The 11453-nt window shown below is 35.8% G+C and overlaps 1 pseudogene; it reads right to left on the bottom strand.

Moving 5' to 3' along the window:
• The window catches only part of LOC103895016, a 35933-nt pseudogene extending 25502 nt beyond the window's left edge, over positions 1-10431 (bottom strand).
• Positions 10432-11453: the final 1022 nt, after the last annotated feature.

Genomic DNA, 11453 nt, shown 5'->3' with positions numbered 1-11453 from the left:
CCCCCAGGCTTATCTCTAGCGAGCCTGGTTTTTATCCCCTTCCCCCTTCAAATCTAGTTTGAAGCTCTTTCAATGAGCCCTGCTAACTCCTGTGCAAAGACCCTTTTCCCCCTTTGAGACAGGTGTACACCATCGTCGCCAGCAGGCCTGGTGTCGTGTAGACCGACCCATGATCAAAAAACCCAAAATTCTGCTGGTGACACCAGGCTCCAAGCCAGGTATTGATCTGCTGGCTCTTCCTGTTTCTCCCCTCATCATTCCCTGCAACTGGAAGGACAGAGGAGAACACTACTTGTGCTCCTGATCCCTTAACCAGTCATCCCAAGGCCCTGAAGTCTCCATTTACTTTCCAATGGAGTTAACAGAGGGATTTAAAGATCCGAAGATCTGAATGCATTCCTGACAGAATTCCACTGAAACAAGGCTAGGATGAATTTGGTTCGGTTTTTTTTGTTTTTTCTTTTTCATGTATTTAGAGGTTTAGTGTTTGAGCTAAAAATTACAGATCGAAAATGCATTCCCTTAAAACTTAAAAAAGGAGGAATATAAAGAAGGTAGCTGATTTCTATGCAATAGAAAACAGTATGATTAAAACAGTGAAATGCGATTCAGGAGCTTTGGATTTGGTTTCTGACTTTCTAACAGAGGTCTTTAAAAGCTTGGTCAATTCATAATCTCTCTCATTCTTCTCCAGTCGTATACATACTACTAGAACCTGAGAATTCAATTACATTGTGTTGATAAATTTAATGTTTTGAGATAATGTGAAGCAACATTTGTGAGCCATTCAGCTACTAAAGCAATAAGGAACATGAGAAACAGTCCTGCATGAATTATTATTTTTATAAAACAAACAATAAAAGGAATACACATCGATGTTAGCATGGAGTAAGTCGTCAGATACCCAGATGACTTCAGAACATCCACTTCACATTCTCTAATGCTCATGACCTTCCTTTGATATGCATGTTCCCATGCATAAAGTTTGAGGATCTAGACAATCAAGCAAGCATATTTTAACAAAACAAAAAAGCAGTGACCATGCTTCAGAAAATAAGCTTAAGCTCCAAATGTCATTTTCAAATATTCAGCAATGCCAAACTACAAAAATCTGAATGTTTCACAAATGAAAGCAAGACCTGAGATAACTCAAAGATATATTCCAGTCACTCTTAATTCTTCAGATTTCAACTTGTCCCTTAGGTATCATAAATGATGAGCTGGTTTATTTCAAAACAGGATAAATAACAAAAAAGAGACAACTTTTAAAAGTGCTTTTCTTCTATGCTAAAATTTCACTCTGCTAAAGGTTTTCAGACATCTATTAACATATTTTACATTCTCATTAAAAATGTGGTAGTAAAATTAATGCATCATGGATAGTAAGTTTTTCAAATCAAATTAAACCAGTAAATATTTTCCGAAAACACTTTAAGCACATTATGTTACAATATTTTCTCTTTAAACTTTTATCATTATCAGCTGAAATATTACTCATAAAACCTTAGTTTTTTAATAAACTTAACTTTCTACCTTTACAACCTAACAAAAAACCTGAACCCCTTATGACTTCTGGCATTACCTTTACTCCATGTAACGTTTCACTTAGTAGCTTGACTCCTTGATCCAAATACCTGGCTTTTCTGGTTAAAAGACAGCAATGTTTTCATTTTTCAATGAGCAAAAAAATTTGGAAAGTAAAATATGCAGTGTACTTGTAGGCAATAAATACTGTTTATGCTATTTTTACCTTGCTGAAAAACACACTAGAACTGCAGTTAAACTATTTTCAGATATATATGTAGTAAAAAAATTCATTAGATAGGATAAAGGATTAAATACATTAAAATAACATTTTTCCCCTAAAATATCTTAAAGAGTGCATTTCAATTTTTGTCCTTTTTATTTTTCTTCTCATTGAATTAAAATCTTAACAGGCTTCCAGTTCCCACGATGTTCAGGAATAATATGGTTTTAATCTTCAAAATCACTAAGCAGGTAAATACAGACTCAATAACAATATAGTATAACACAATATACACACATACATTAATATATACATAACACTATGGATATTAAACACTATATACATATATATGTATATATACAGGAGTTAGGAAGAAAGTTTCCTCTGTTACTGATTGATACATTGTTATTGAAAGAACCAATCAAAAGAAACACAGAAATTCTTCTCACTCCTGAGAAGAATATATATATATAGCCTGAGCTATACTCAGGCTCTTCTGAGTATTCTAAATTTCATTTCTAAATACTAATTTCTAAAATACTAATTAACAGCCTCTTTAATGTTTTGAGTCTTATTCAAATACAACAACAAGCTGCAAACTTTTAGAATTCTTTTATTGTCCTTTGTATTTTTTCTCTATCTTTCATATCACAGTAGGGATCTAAGTGCGTATGTAGCTGCTGCACCTCACCTGCAAAAGAGGTGAGAGGGTTTTTTCAATGTCTGTAAACTGTCACAGCCTTACAAAAGAATTGGTGGAGACCCAGAGTCTTCACTGCATGTTGCACCATCACAGGCAGAATAAGAGAGAGACAAATAATTGCCTTGATAGCAATGCAAAACTTAGGGTTGTAGTATTTTTTTTTCAGTGGAACTCACAGAAATTGTCATAGTAACAGGCAATACAGTGCCAAGAGAACTGTAGCATCAGAGAAGCAGAAAAGAAGTCAGAACACATGCAGTACCTCTATGGGAATTCCCATAATCTCAAGAGAACGTGCTAAATTTCAGTGAGCAGCTTAGCCTGAATAATAAAAGTGAAAGAGGGCCATAATCCTACAAAATCCCTTACTTAATGGAATTAACTCATCTAATATGCAAAAACATAGCTGTTTCCTAAATTGAGTCATACAGTAATTTTTACTAATACAAAAGTATTGTTTCAGTATAATAAAAATTTAGGTATCCAACCTAAATACTAGTTTAGCTATCAAACATATGGCTTTCTTACTGTAGTTATGCTTCCCTCCTCAATGAAAAACAGCTGTGGCTTGGCGTTGTTTATTTGTTTTGGGTTTAATTTAGATGTACAAATAGTATTCTTACACATGCATAATTTACCCCCCCTTCATTCCTATATTATGACAATTTAACCTCTCCTTACTCCGCTTATTTAAATATCTCACCTTCAGTCTTTTTATTTTGGCTGCAATAAGCGCACTTATAGGTATAACCAAAAGAAGTCCTGCAACACCTGCTAGGACTGAGGGGCCAAGTTCTTTCCAGAGAAAGATGACAGCCATGATGATCTGAAAAAGTGCTGACCTCAACAGGTTAATGTTTACAGTTCACTTCATGAGTTGCTGAGCATCTGCTGACATCAGGTTAACAATTTCCCCAGTTGTATAGTTTTGTTGTGAGGAATTTGCTAAAGTTAAGGCCTGCAACCAGAAAGTACAGAGGTCACAAAAATTAACAATTTTGATGGGTTTAGCTGCCCATCTCTCTCTCCCCCCTTTGCCCCGCCATTAGTGCCTCACACACCTGCAACTCCTGCATGTAACAAGACAGTGCTGCAGCAACTCACTCCACAATCCATCCCCTGTGCAAAGCACAACCTGACTCGGCATTCACTGATCAACTCTACTCAGAGAGAGGAAGAAGCTGTATCTCTACCCTGTAGCTGTGGAAACTTGCCAGAAGACATGCCCACCCCAACGGGAGCCTCTGTTCCCCTGTTCGTGATCTGATGTACTGACACACCTTGATATGCGACTTGAGAGAATGAATTCCTTTATTTAAATGCTTCGCAACTTACAAGTAACATTTTGTGTACTGGTTCAGAAAACACCTGAGAAGTCTATGTCAAAAGATCGGTTTGACTCTCTTGAGAAAAGAGACTGTATTTTAAATTAACAAAGACTAATTTATTTCAGATTTGAATTATTTTTTGTCTTCCTTAACTTGTGCTTAATAGTTAAATACTGCAGTAAAAATACCAATGTGCCATGTTCTAACGAAGTAAACTAAAGGTGTAGCACTGAGAAACCAGCTTCATCTCATATGCTACGTATTAATAGTATAGTAAACATTTTGATGTTTTGCAGGTCAGATAGCTACTTTTATATTATTAGCCTCTGCATCTCATGTAGCTAATAACGTTGCCACCACAGCATATCTTATTAAAGGTGGGACAATATAGATAGATTTCCACAGCAGTTAGCCATCTTTCAAACATCTGAAAAACAACAAACCTACTGTATTCAACTAGTTATAGATAGATTTCCACAGCAGTTAGCCATCTTTCAAACATCTGAAAAACAACAAACCTACTGGGTATTCAACTCAACAGAAAATCAATTTCACTAAAATCAGGGGGGAAATTTCAACCTCCAGAGGAGACAATGCACCAAACTTCAGCTTCTGATATTCACTACTACTGGATAGTAAAAACAGTGATCATGTATACCCTTACTTTTTCCCAGACATCCAACCTAAAAAGTTTTCCCAGTTCATTCAGTAAATTTGGGAAATTAACCCATAATCAAAATAGGAAGAGTTCAGTTTCTACATATATCTCCAATATTATGTCTGTACAGGTGGCTCGCAAAAGTATGTAATTTCAGGATTAGAGCCTTATAATAGAAATGCTGCTGAAATTCCAAATTACTATAAATAAATAACCATCAAAATACAAAGTCAATCTCTTAGCCTGTCACCAGCATATAGCATCCTGGGTTTTGATCATGCCGGTAAGCATATTATCTTTTAACACTGTTTATTTTAGTTTTTGTTTTGAAAGAAAAGTAGAAGAATACTTGATAACCTTGTACATCAGGCCAACAACTGCAGTCTTGACTTTGACTGCAGTAAGCATGTTGTTACGCTGGTATAACTGATGGAGAAGAGTTTGTGAGAGAACTACAAAAAAAAAGGCAATAGCATAGCCATATCCACTCCCATATGAGCTAGGATGATTTTCACGGACCATTATCATTGCTCTGAAAATGAAGGAAAATAAATTTAAAATTCTATGCATTGTCAACAATGGACAATAAAAAGTTCAATAAACGGACACACTGGCAACTTGTTTGATTAAGTCCATTTTGGATCCCAATGATTCTATGATTCTATGATTAAGTCCATTTTGGATCTAGATACGGTGGAAGGTCACAAAGAAATACGATGTTAAAAAAAGGCAGGTCATATCTGTGTTTTCCAATTTGTTAGCTTAGAAACAGTTCTCAAATACTATTCTAGACATGAATGTGCTATTGCTGACTTCACTGACAACGGAGTACAAATAAAGAATGGCATAAAAGAAAAAAAATTAGACATTTGTACTTAGAAAGGTTGCAACTACCAACCATGAAAGTGAGAGAGAAAAAAAACCTAGAGGAAAATTCTTAAATTTGTGTTAGTAAAAGGTTATCTTAAATAACCAGCAACTGTGATGTTTTCAAACAGATTTTATGGTTAACAATTTTGTTCAGGATTACACTGATTCAAGGTATAGTTTGGAGGTTAACAATAATTCTGTTCATTAACTCTTTCCTTTATAAACACACAGGTATTTGATAAATTCTTAACACCTCTGTGGTAAGCACAATTTCTAAAAACCACTTCCATCAACCTCACGGTACAAACAACATAACAACAGTCATTGCAGAAAAGCAGGAAAGTTAAATATCTTGGTACTCCATTTTTCTTAACATTTGATTTTATATTTAAGTATATTAAATACAATATTGTGGAATTGAACTTCTACCAGTTTTGTCTCAGTCCTTTGGCTAAGAAATTCCTGATCTCTTTGAGTTTTTCCTCATTAGATCATTTTCAGATAATCACTGGGGCCGGGGGGGGATAAAATCTTTACACGTCTAAGCTGTTGCTTAGTTTGGTTTCGATATTGGTAACGCTTTAGCTTTATTATTACTGTTACTCTCTGAACATAAAGTGAAACACATTAAGAACTTACTTCATTATTTGTGGACTCATGAAAGCCAGAATGTCAGCTGTAACTTTCAGAAATGCAACTTTAATCAATAAAAATTTAAATGTTTGCCATAATGGCAAAATCAAAGATGATTTATGGAAACTTGTTTTCTTAAATAGCACTCTTCTGATGTAAGAAGCCTCCAAGATTACAAAAATATGTACAGAATTCAGAGAAAAAATTATTTTTGAACTTCACCCACATTTACAAATGTAAAATATGTAATATTAGAGTGTCCATCTAAAGCCATCACTGTACTTATGATCTGAAAAAACACATTTCCTACAGTTAGAAGAAAAGCTTTGGGGTAAGAAATGAAGTCTGGTTATATTTAGCCTGCCTAGTAGTCTTTCAGGAAAAGATAAATATTATTTCTACTGTTGCCCCAATCATCCACAAATATAACTAGAAAGTAATTTAATCCTCAAATGATTATCACAGGTCAAAAAACCTGTATCAGAAAAACAGAGGTAAGCCTCAACATAAATGCATTATCATTTATAGCAGGCTTACAGTAACTTTATATTTAAGGTTGAATAACCCTTCTATTTTTTCACAATATTTTCAGTTGTCCAGTAACTATTTTTTTCAGTTTGAATTTAGCTCAAACAATTGCAAATATTCTTACAACGGCTCAAAAAAAAAAGTTAGCCTTTCTTAATTATCACAGTGATGAAGGACAGGTTATTTTTTACAGATTACTTGAATAATAAAAACATTATCTGAATTAAAAATTATCCTTATTGAAAAATACTTTTGAATGCTTTGGTAGAAAGGGTTTTGGTGTGTGGAATTTGGTGTAGAAAGGTTTCTATTTGGTAGAAAGGGTTTTGGTGTTTGGATCAGTGGAAGAAAGGGCAAATCTACAAATAGATAAGGAAAATCAGACTGAAGAGATGCAGTAAAGTCAGACTCTGCAGGAGCCCTCTTCTCAGTAAGTCATTAAAAAACAAAAGCTACACTTACTGGACTTACAGGTTAGGTCCTCTCTCCTGTGAACTTCCTAACATTAGAGAGCTCCTAGTGCACTTTAACTACAACAACAAAATAATAACTGTGACTGAAACTTTCAAGGATTTACATGAAAATTACACAGGATAACTCAAGCAAAAAACCCAAAATATCTGTAAAACTCAGTATTGTTAAAATTAAAGAAAACTGAAGCCTGTTTTGTGTGTTCTGTAAGCCAGAGCGTCTACTGATAAGCAAGCTGGTAACAGACTTCTCTACCTAACCTGAAATACAGATGCAAAGATAAGACACCGGGAAACAGACAAGTTCAGAGAGAATTAGTCAGACAGTTTTGACAAAGATGATAATTAATCACTGAAGTAAAAGTCACGGTAGATTCTGTATCACTTGAAGTGTTAAAATGTCACTGGATATCTTTCTAAGAGATAAGTTTGAACTTAAAGGATCCAGAAAAATCCTATAGCCACACTGGAGATCACTGATCACAACACTGAGTGGCCTTCGCGATCTACAAAATATAGACTGTTCAATAAACAACAAGAATAACAAATCATCTCCACCTTCTAGACTCCTTAAATTTAGAAAAGGATATTGCCTATTGTCAGAATTATAACTACCGTTAATCCTGTGGTAGACTTTTCGATTTCTTTTCTCCATTGCTTTTCAAAGTTAGGACACACACTGTACGGTGAATCACTTTCATTCAGTTCAAACAGGTCATCCCTCTCCAATGGCTTCTTATAGCCTATAGATATTAGTCTGAAAGAAAGCAATGAATTTAGATAGCATGAAATACAGCAGACAAAACAAGCAGAACTACTAACTCAAAAAGTTAATGATATCACTTAGTGTATATAAATAAACTCTATCATCAAAATAATGTATGCAATCCTATAAAGGCTACAGACTAAATAGTGGAGCACGCTTATGCTCACTTTAAATACACTAAAATTCACCTGAAGTAAGAAGAGCCCAAGCAGATTGTCACACCTGAACAGCAAATTCTGAGGAACCTTTGTACCTCAGAATCTGTCTGCATTTCTGATCCCGTATTTCTTTATTGGAAAATACACTATTTCATAAACAAATGTGTGTAGCATCATTACCCACTTACTCTTGTGATTTGGAATGAAATACCTTTTCTGTCATAGGATTGCATTATGTTGCGACTCATCTTTAACCAAGGTAACAACCTTAAACTACTGGGTTTCAGCACAAGTACAATAGAAGCTTCCTTACAGTAGATCTTCAGCTGTTAAAATTCTGTTTTAACAAAGTGCTTTTACCCACTTAAGTGTCAACACAACCTAAAATTGGTCTTAAAATGGCAAAATAGGGCTGATGAATACACTGAACCTACAGGAACTCTGTTTGAAAGAACAATAGATGATTTGGAATTTTTGATGAACATGTCAGATTTATGACAACTCAAAGCAAACCATGCCACGCCATTTCTGAGGTGGGGAAAATGCGGAAGGATTAATGTTGACAATGTTCTGTAACTTAAAGGAAGTCCCAAACATCTAGGAATCAACCAGAGACGCACGTATAGACACTGGAGTGTGTGTCCTGTCAGTGGCAGCTCTAATGCTTTCAAACCGGTGGGGATTTCCCTCCCCGAGAGCTGCAACACAACTGCAGTGTCTGTCTTCTCTAGTGAGCACTTCCAGTGTATCATTCCTGTGCCAGTCAATGCCAGCGCTGGGCTCGGGCCTAATGTGTGTGCCATTGTGCTTATCACAGAAAATAAGACTTAGAAACACTTTTTTTGAGGTTGTAAAATTCCGTGGGGGTGGACCTCACTATCCCCAAGGGCCACCCGAACATTTACTGAAGCTGTAACATTAGTACAAAATGAATTTACCTTACGCTTGATAAGTTAAGGCAAAAATAACACAGCTTCTCACTAATAGCGCCAGCTTTTGAGACAGATGAGGCAAGCAGACCAATTGGTACTTGAGTGGGAACTGTTGTTTAAGAATTCTGCATAACTCATCTCAGTGCTAAACTCACTGCTGCCAGAGGATAAACAGATTTACCAAATGCCCTTCACACTGTAATCTCCAGATTGCCTGAATTCTAAAGAAACATAATATAGCATTATGGGTGTATTATATAACAGTTAATTCGAGACTTCCTCATTTCGATTGCAAGCACTTAAGGCAAGTATGTATTAGCCATAACTTACTGTCTTTGCTTGTGACTGGAAAGAGGAAACATATCTCATGTTCAGAATATTAGTTTAATCGCATCCAGTTAGTTATTTCATAGCTAAACAAGTTCTTACTGAGTAGAACTGAAATCTTTTTTTCCCCTCCTTCATTAAACATTGTTGAATTGGTTAAAAAATACAAAGGACAGCCTAGCTTGAACATTTGGGTAAACATTGTTACATAATGAACAAATAAATGTCATATAAAGTGCTGCACTCAGTATACTACATAACTTTCTAGAAAAACTGAAAATTTGTATTTATGGTATAGAATGTAAGGACTGGCAAAAGCTACAGCTACTCTGAAACTGATGGTGAGGGCCAGAGTTCAACCGAATACTCTGAATCCTTGAAACAATCTGCTGGCTTTCTCTCAGCTTATTAATAGCAAATACCATTTTCAGTTTTTCCTTAAAATTATTAATATTCAATAAAGCAAGAAACAGTTATAATACTCTTAAGATGTTTTTTCTCACTTTTAGATTTTTGAGGTGTATATGTCTGACTCAAATGATTTTTAAAGAAGAAAAAAAATGTGAAAAATTAGTAATGGTCCCAAGAAATAACACATGAAATTGTTTGAAATAACATCCAAAATATTAAGTGACAGGAAGCTGCACGACTTGATATAGTTGAGCTTTCAGTTCCTATTTTTGAGTAGAAAATGTCCCAAGAAGTGTAGGGACTTTATTGGTGTTTATGAGCAGGTGATCTACAGTAATAACATGTGGCTTGCCATAAAAGAGGGAAGAAAATAAGCATGAAATTGGCTACTTGTAAAATACCTTAAATGTACTACTGAGTATTTGTCCCTGGAGATCTAGCAAATTGTTGTATCACTACATGGAGTATAAAGTAAACCTTATTTTAATTTTTGTCTATTGCCAAACTTTACACAGACAGATAATAAATAAAAAAGGATAGCCTAATTTGGCTTTTTATATCCCGTTGTCTAGAAATATTGTCTATTGTGACAAGAACATTGTGCTTAGTTATCAAAATATTAATGTTTTAAATAATGCCATTAGGTAACATATAAAATGACTATTACTATGTATAAACACTACTCCACAAAATATTTGAATATAATCTCTAGAAGTTGTAAACTTTGATTTTTGTACAAAAAGCTAACAGCAATCTCAGGCTCAAGGTCAAGCTAGAACGATGGTGTGGGATGTAAGTGCATGCTCTGTAATTCTGTGAGCATCAATGAACATCAACAAGCAGTTTAGTAAATTCTCACCTGCTAAACCAGGAATATGTTAATTAACTGAAGAAAACCATTTTCTTCAGCACTGCGTTTCTGTTTAAAAAAAGCAAAAAGGAAAAGTAGCAATGTTACTTGAAAGCCTGAAGAAAAAGTTGGGTTTTTTTCTTTTACCAAACACGTAGTTCTTAGGAGCTATTTAATTCTGAGCTGTAATAGGGTCTACATTTACACTTCTTTGTCTGCTACCTTCTCCCACAGATACGCTCTAACACAAGGTATGAAGAATGAGAGATCTAAAGTCTCGTGACTTACTAGAACAACTTAACTTGCTGTAAGAGGATATTAACCACCACCTTAGCTTGATGTTACACTGTTTACACATACCCTAGAGTATGACCACACCAACAGTAAAGCATAGGAGTTGGACTCAATGATCCTTATAGGTCCCTTCCGACTTGAGATATTCTGATTCTATGTCCAATACAAGCAAACCTTCCTTAAATCTTTGACAGTTAAAATCCTGCGGGTTTTTTTTCCCCCATTTGAAAACCTAGCTATTGGAAGTTATCAACTGCTAATACCTAAAGAAGAGCAAACTCCTTTCAGCCCTTAAAAGATGAAGTACTACTAATGTGTGCTGTACACATGAAGGAGGAGAAGAATATGAGGCTTCTGCCCTGCTGCCAATTCCGCAAGTCATTGGAGGTAAGTGTAACAGAGGCAAACAAAGATGAACTCTCCCATACTTCTTGAGGAACGTGTATCCACACCCAAGAACGACTTCAGCACACCTAGGTAGTAAATTCTGTCCCTCGGTAATTACCATCCTAAAATCATTTCTAAGAAAAGATGCAGTTACAGTTCTTTTCGGTAGGTGGTATAAAAAACCCAGCTATCAAAAATGTATGCTGCGCGTGCTCTGAGATCCCGTATCTTTTCCACAAGCTTTCCTGTACTTCAGCGCAAGCCGCCGGCTCCCTCCGGGGGCAGCAGGCAGGCCCTGGCGGGGAGGTACCCCGCCCTCAGCCCCGTCAATAACGCCTCCTCCCCGCTCGGCCCCCCGCGCCGCGTCACCTTCTTGCCGGTGGGCCTCGGG

Source organism: Aptenodytes forsteri, unplaced genomic scaffold (assembly GCF_000699145.1).
Source record: "Aptenodytes forsteri isolate BGI_AS27 unplaced genomic scaffold, ASM69914v1 Scaffold207, whole genome shotgun sequence".
NCBI classification, from domain to species: domain Eukaryota; kingdom Metazoa; phylum Chordata; class Aves; order Sphenisciformes; family Spheniscidae; genus Aptenodytes; species Aptenodytes forsteri.
Note: the sequence above shows the minus strand (reverse complement) of the source record. Positions and strands in the feature narration are given on the sequence as shown.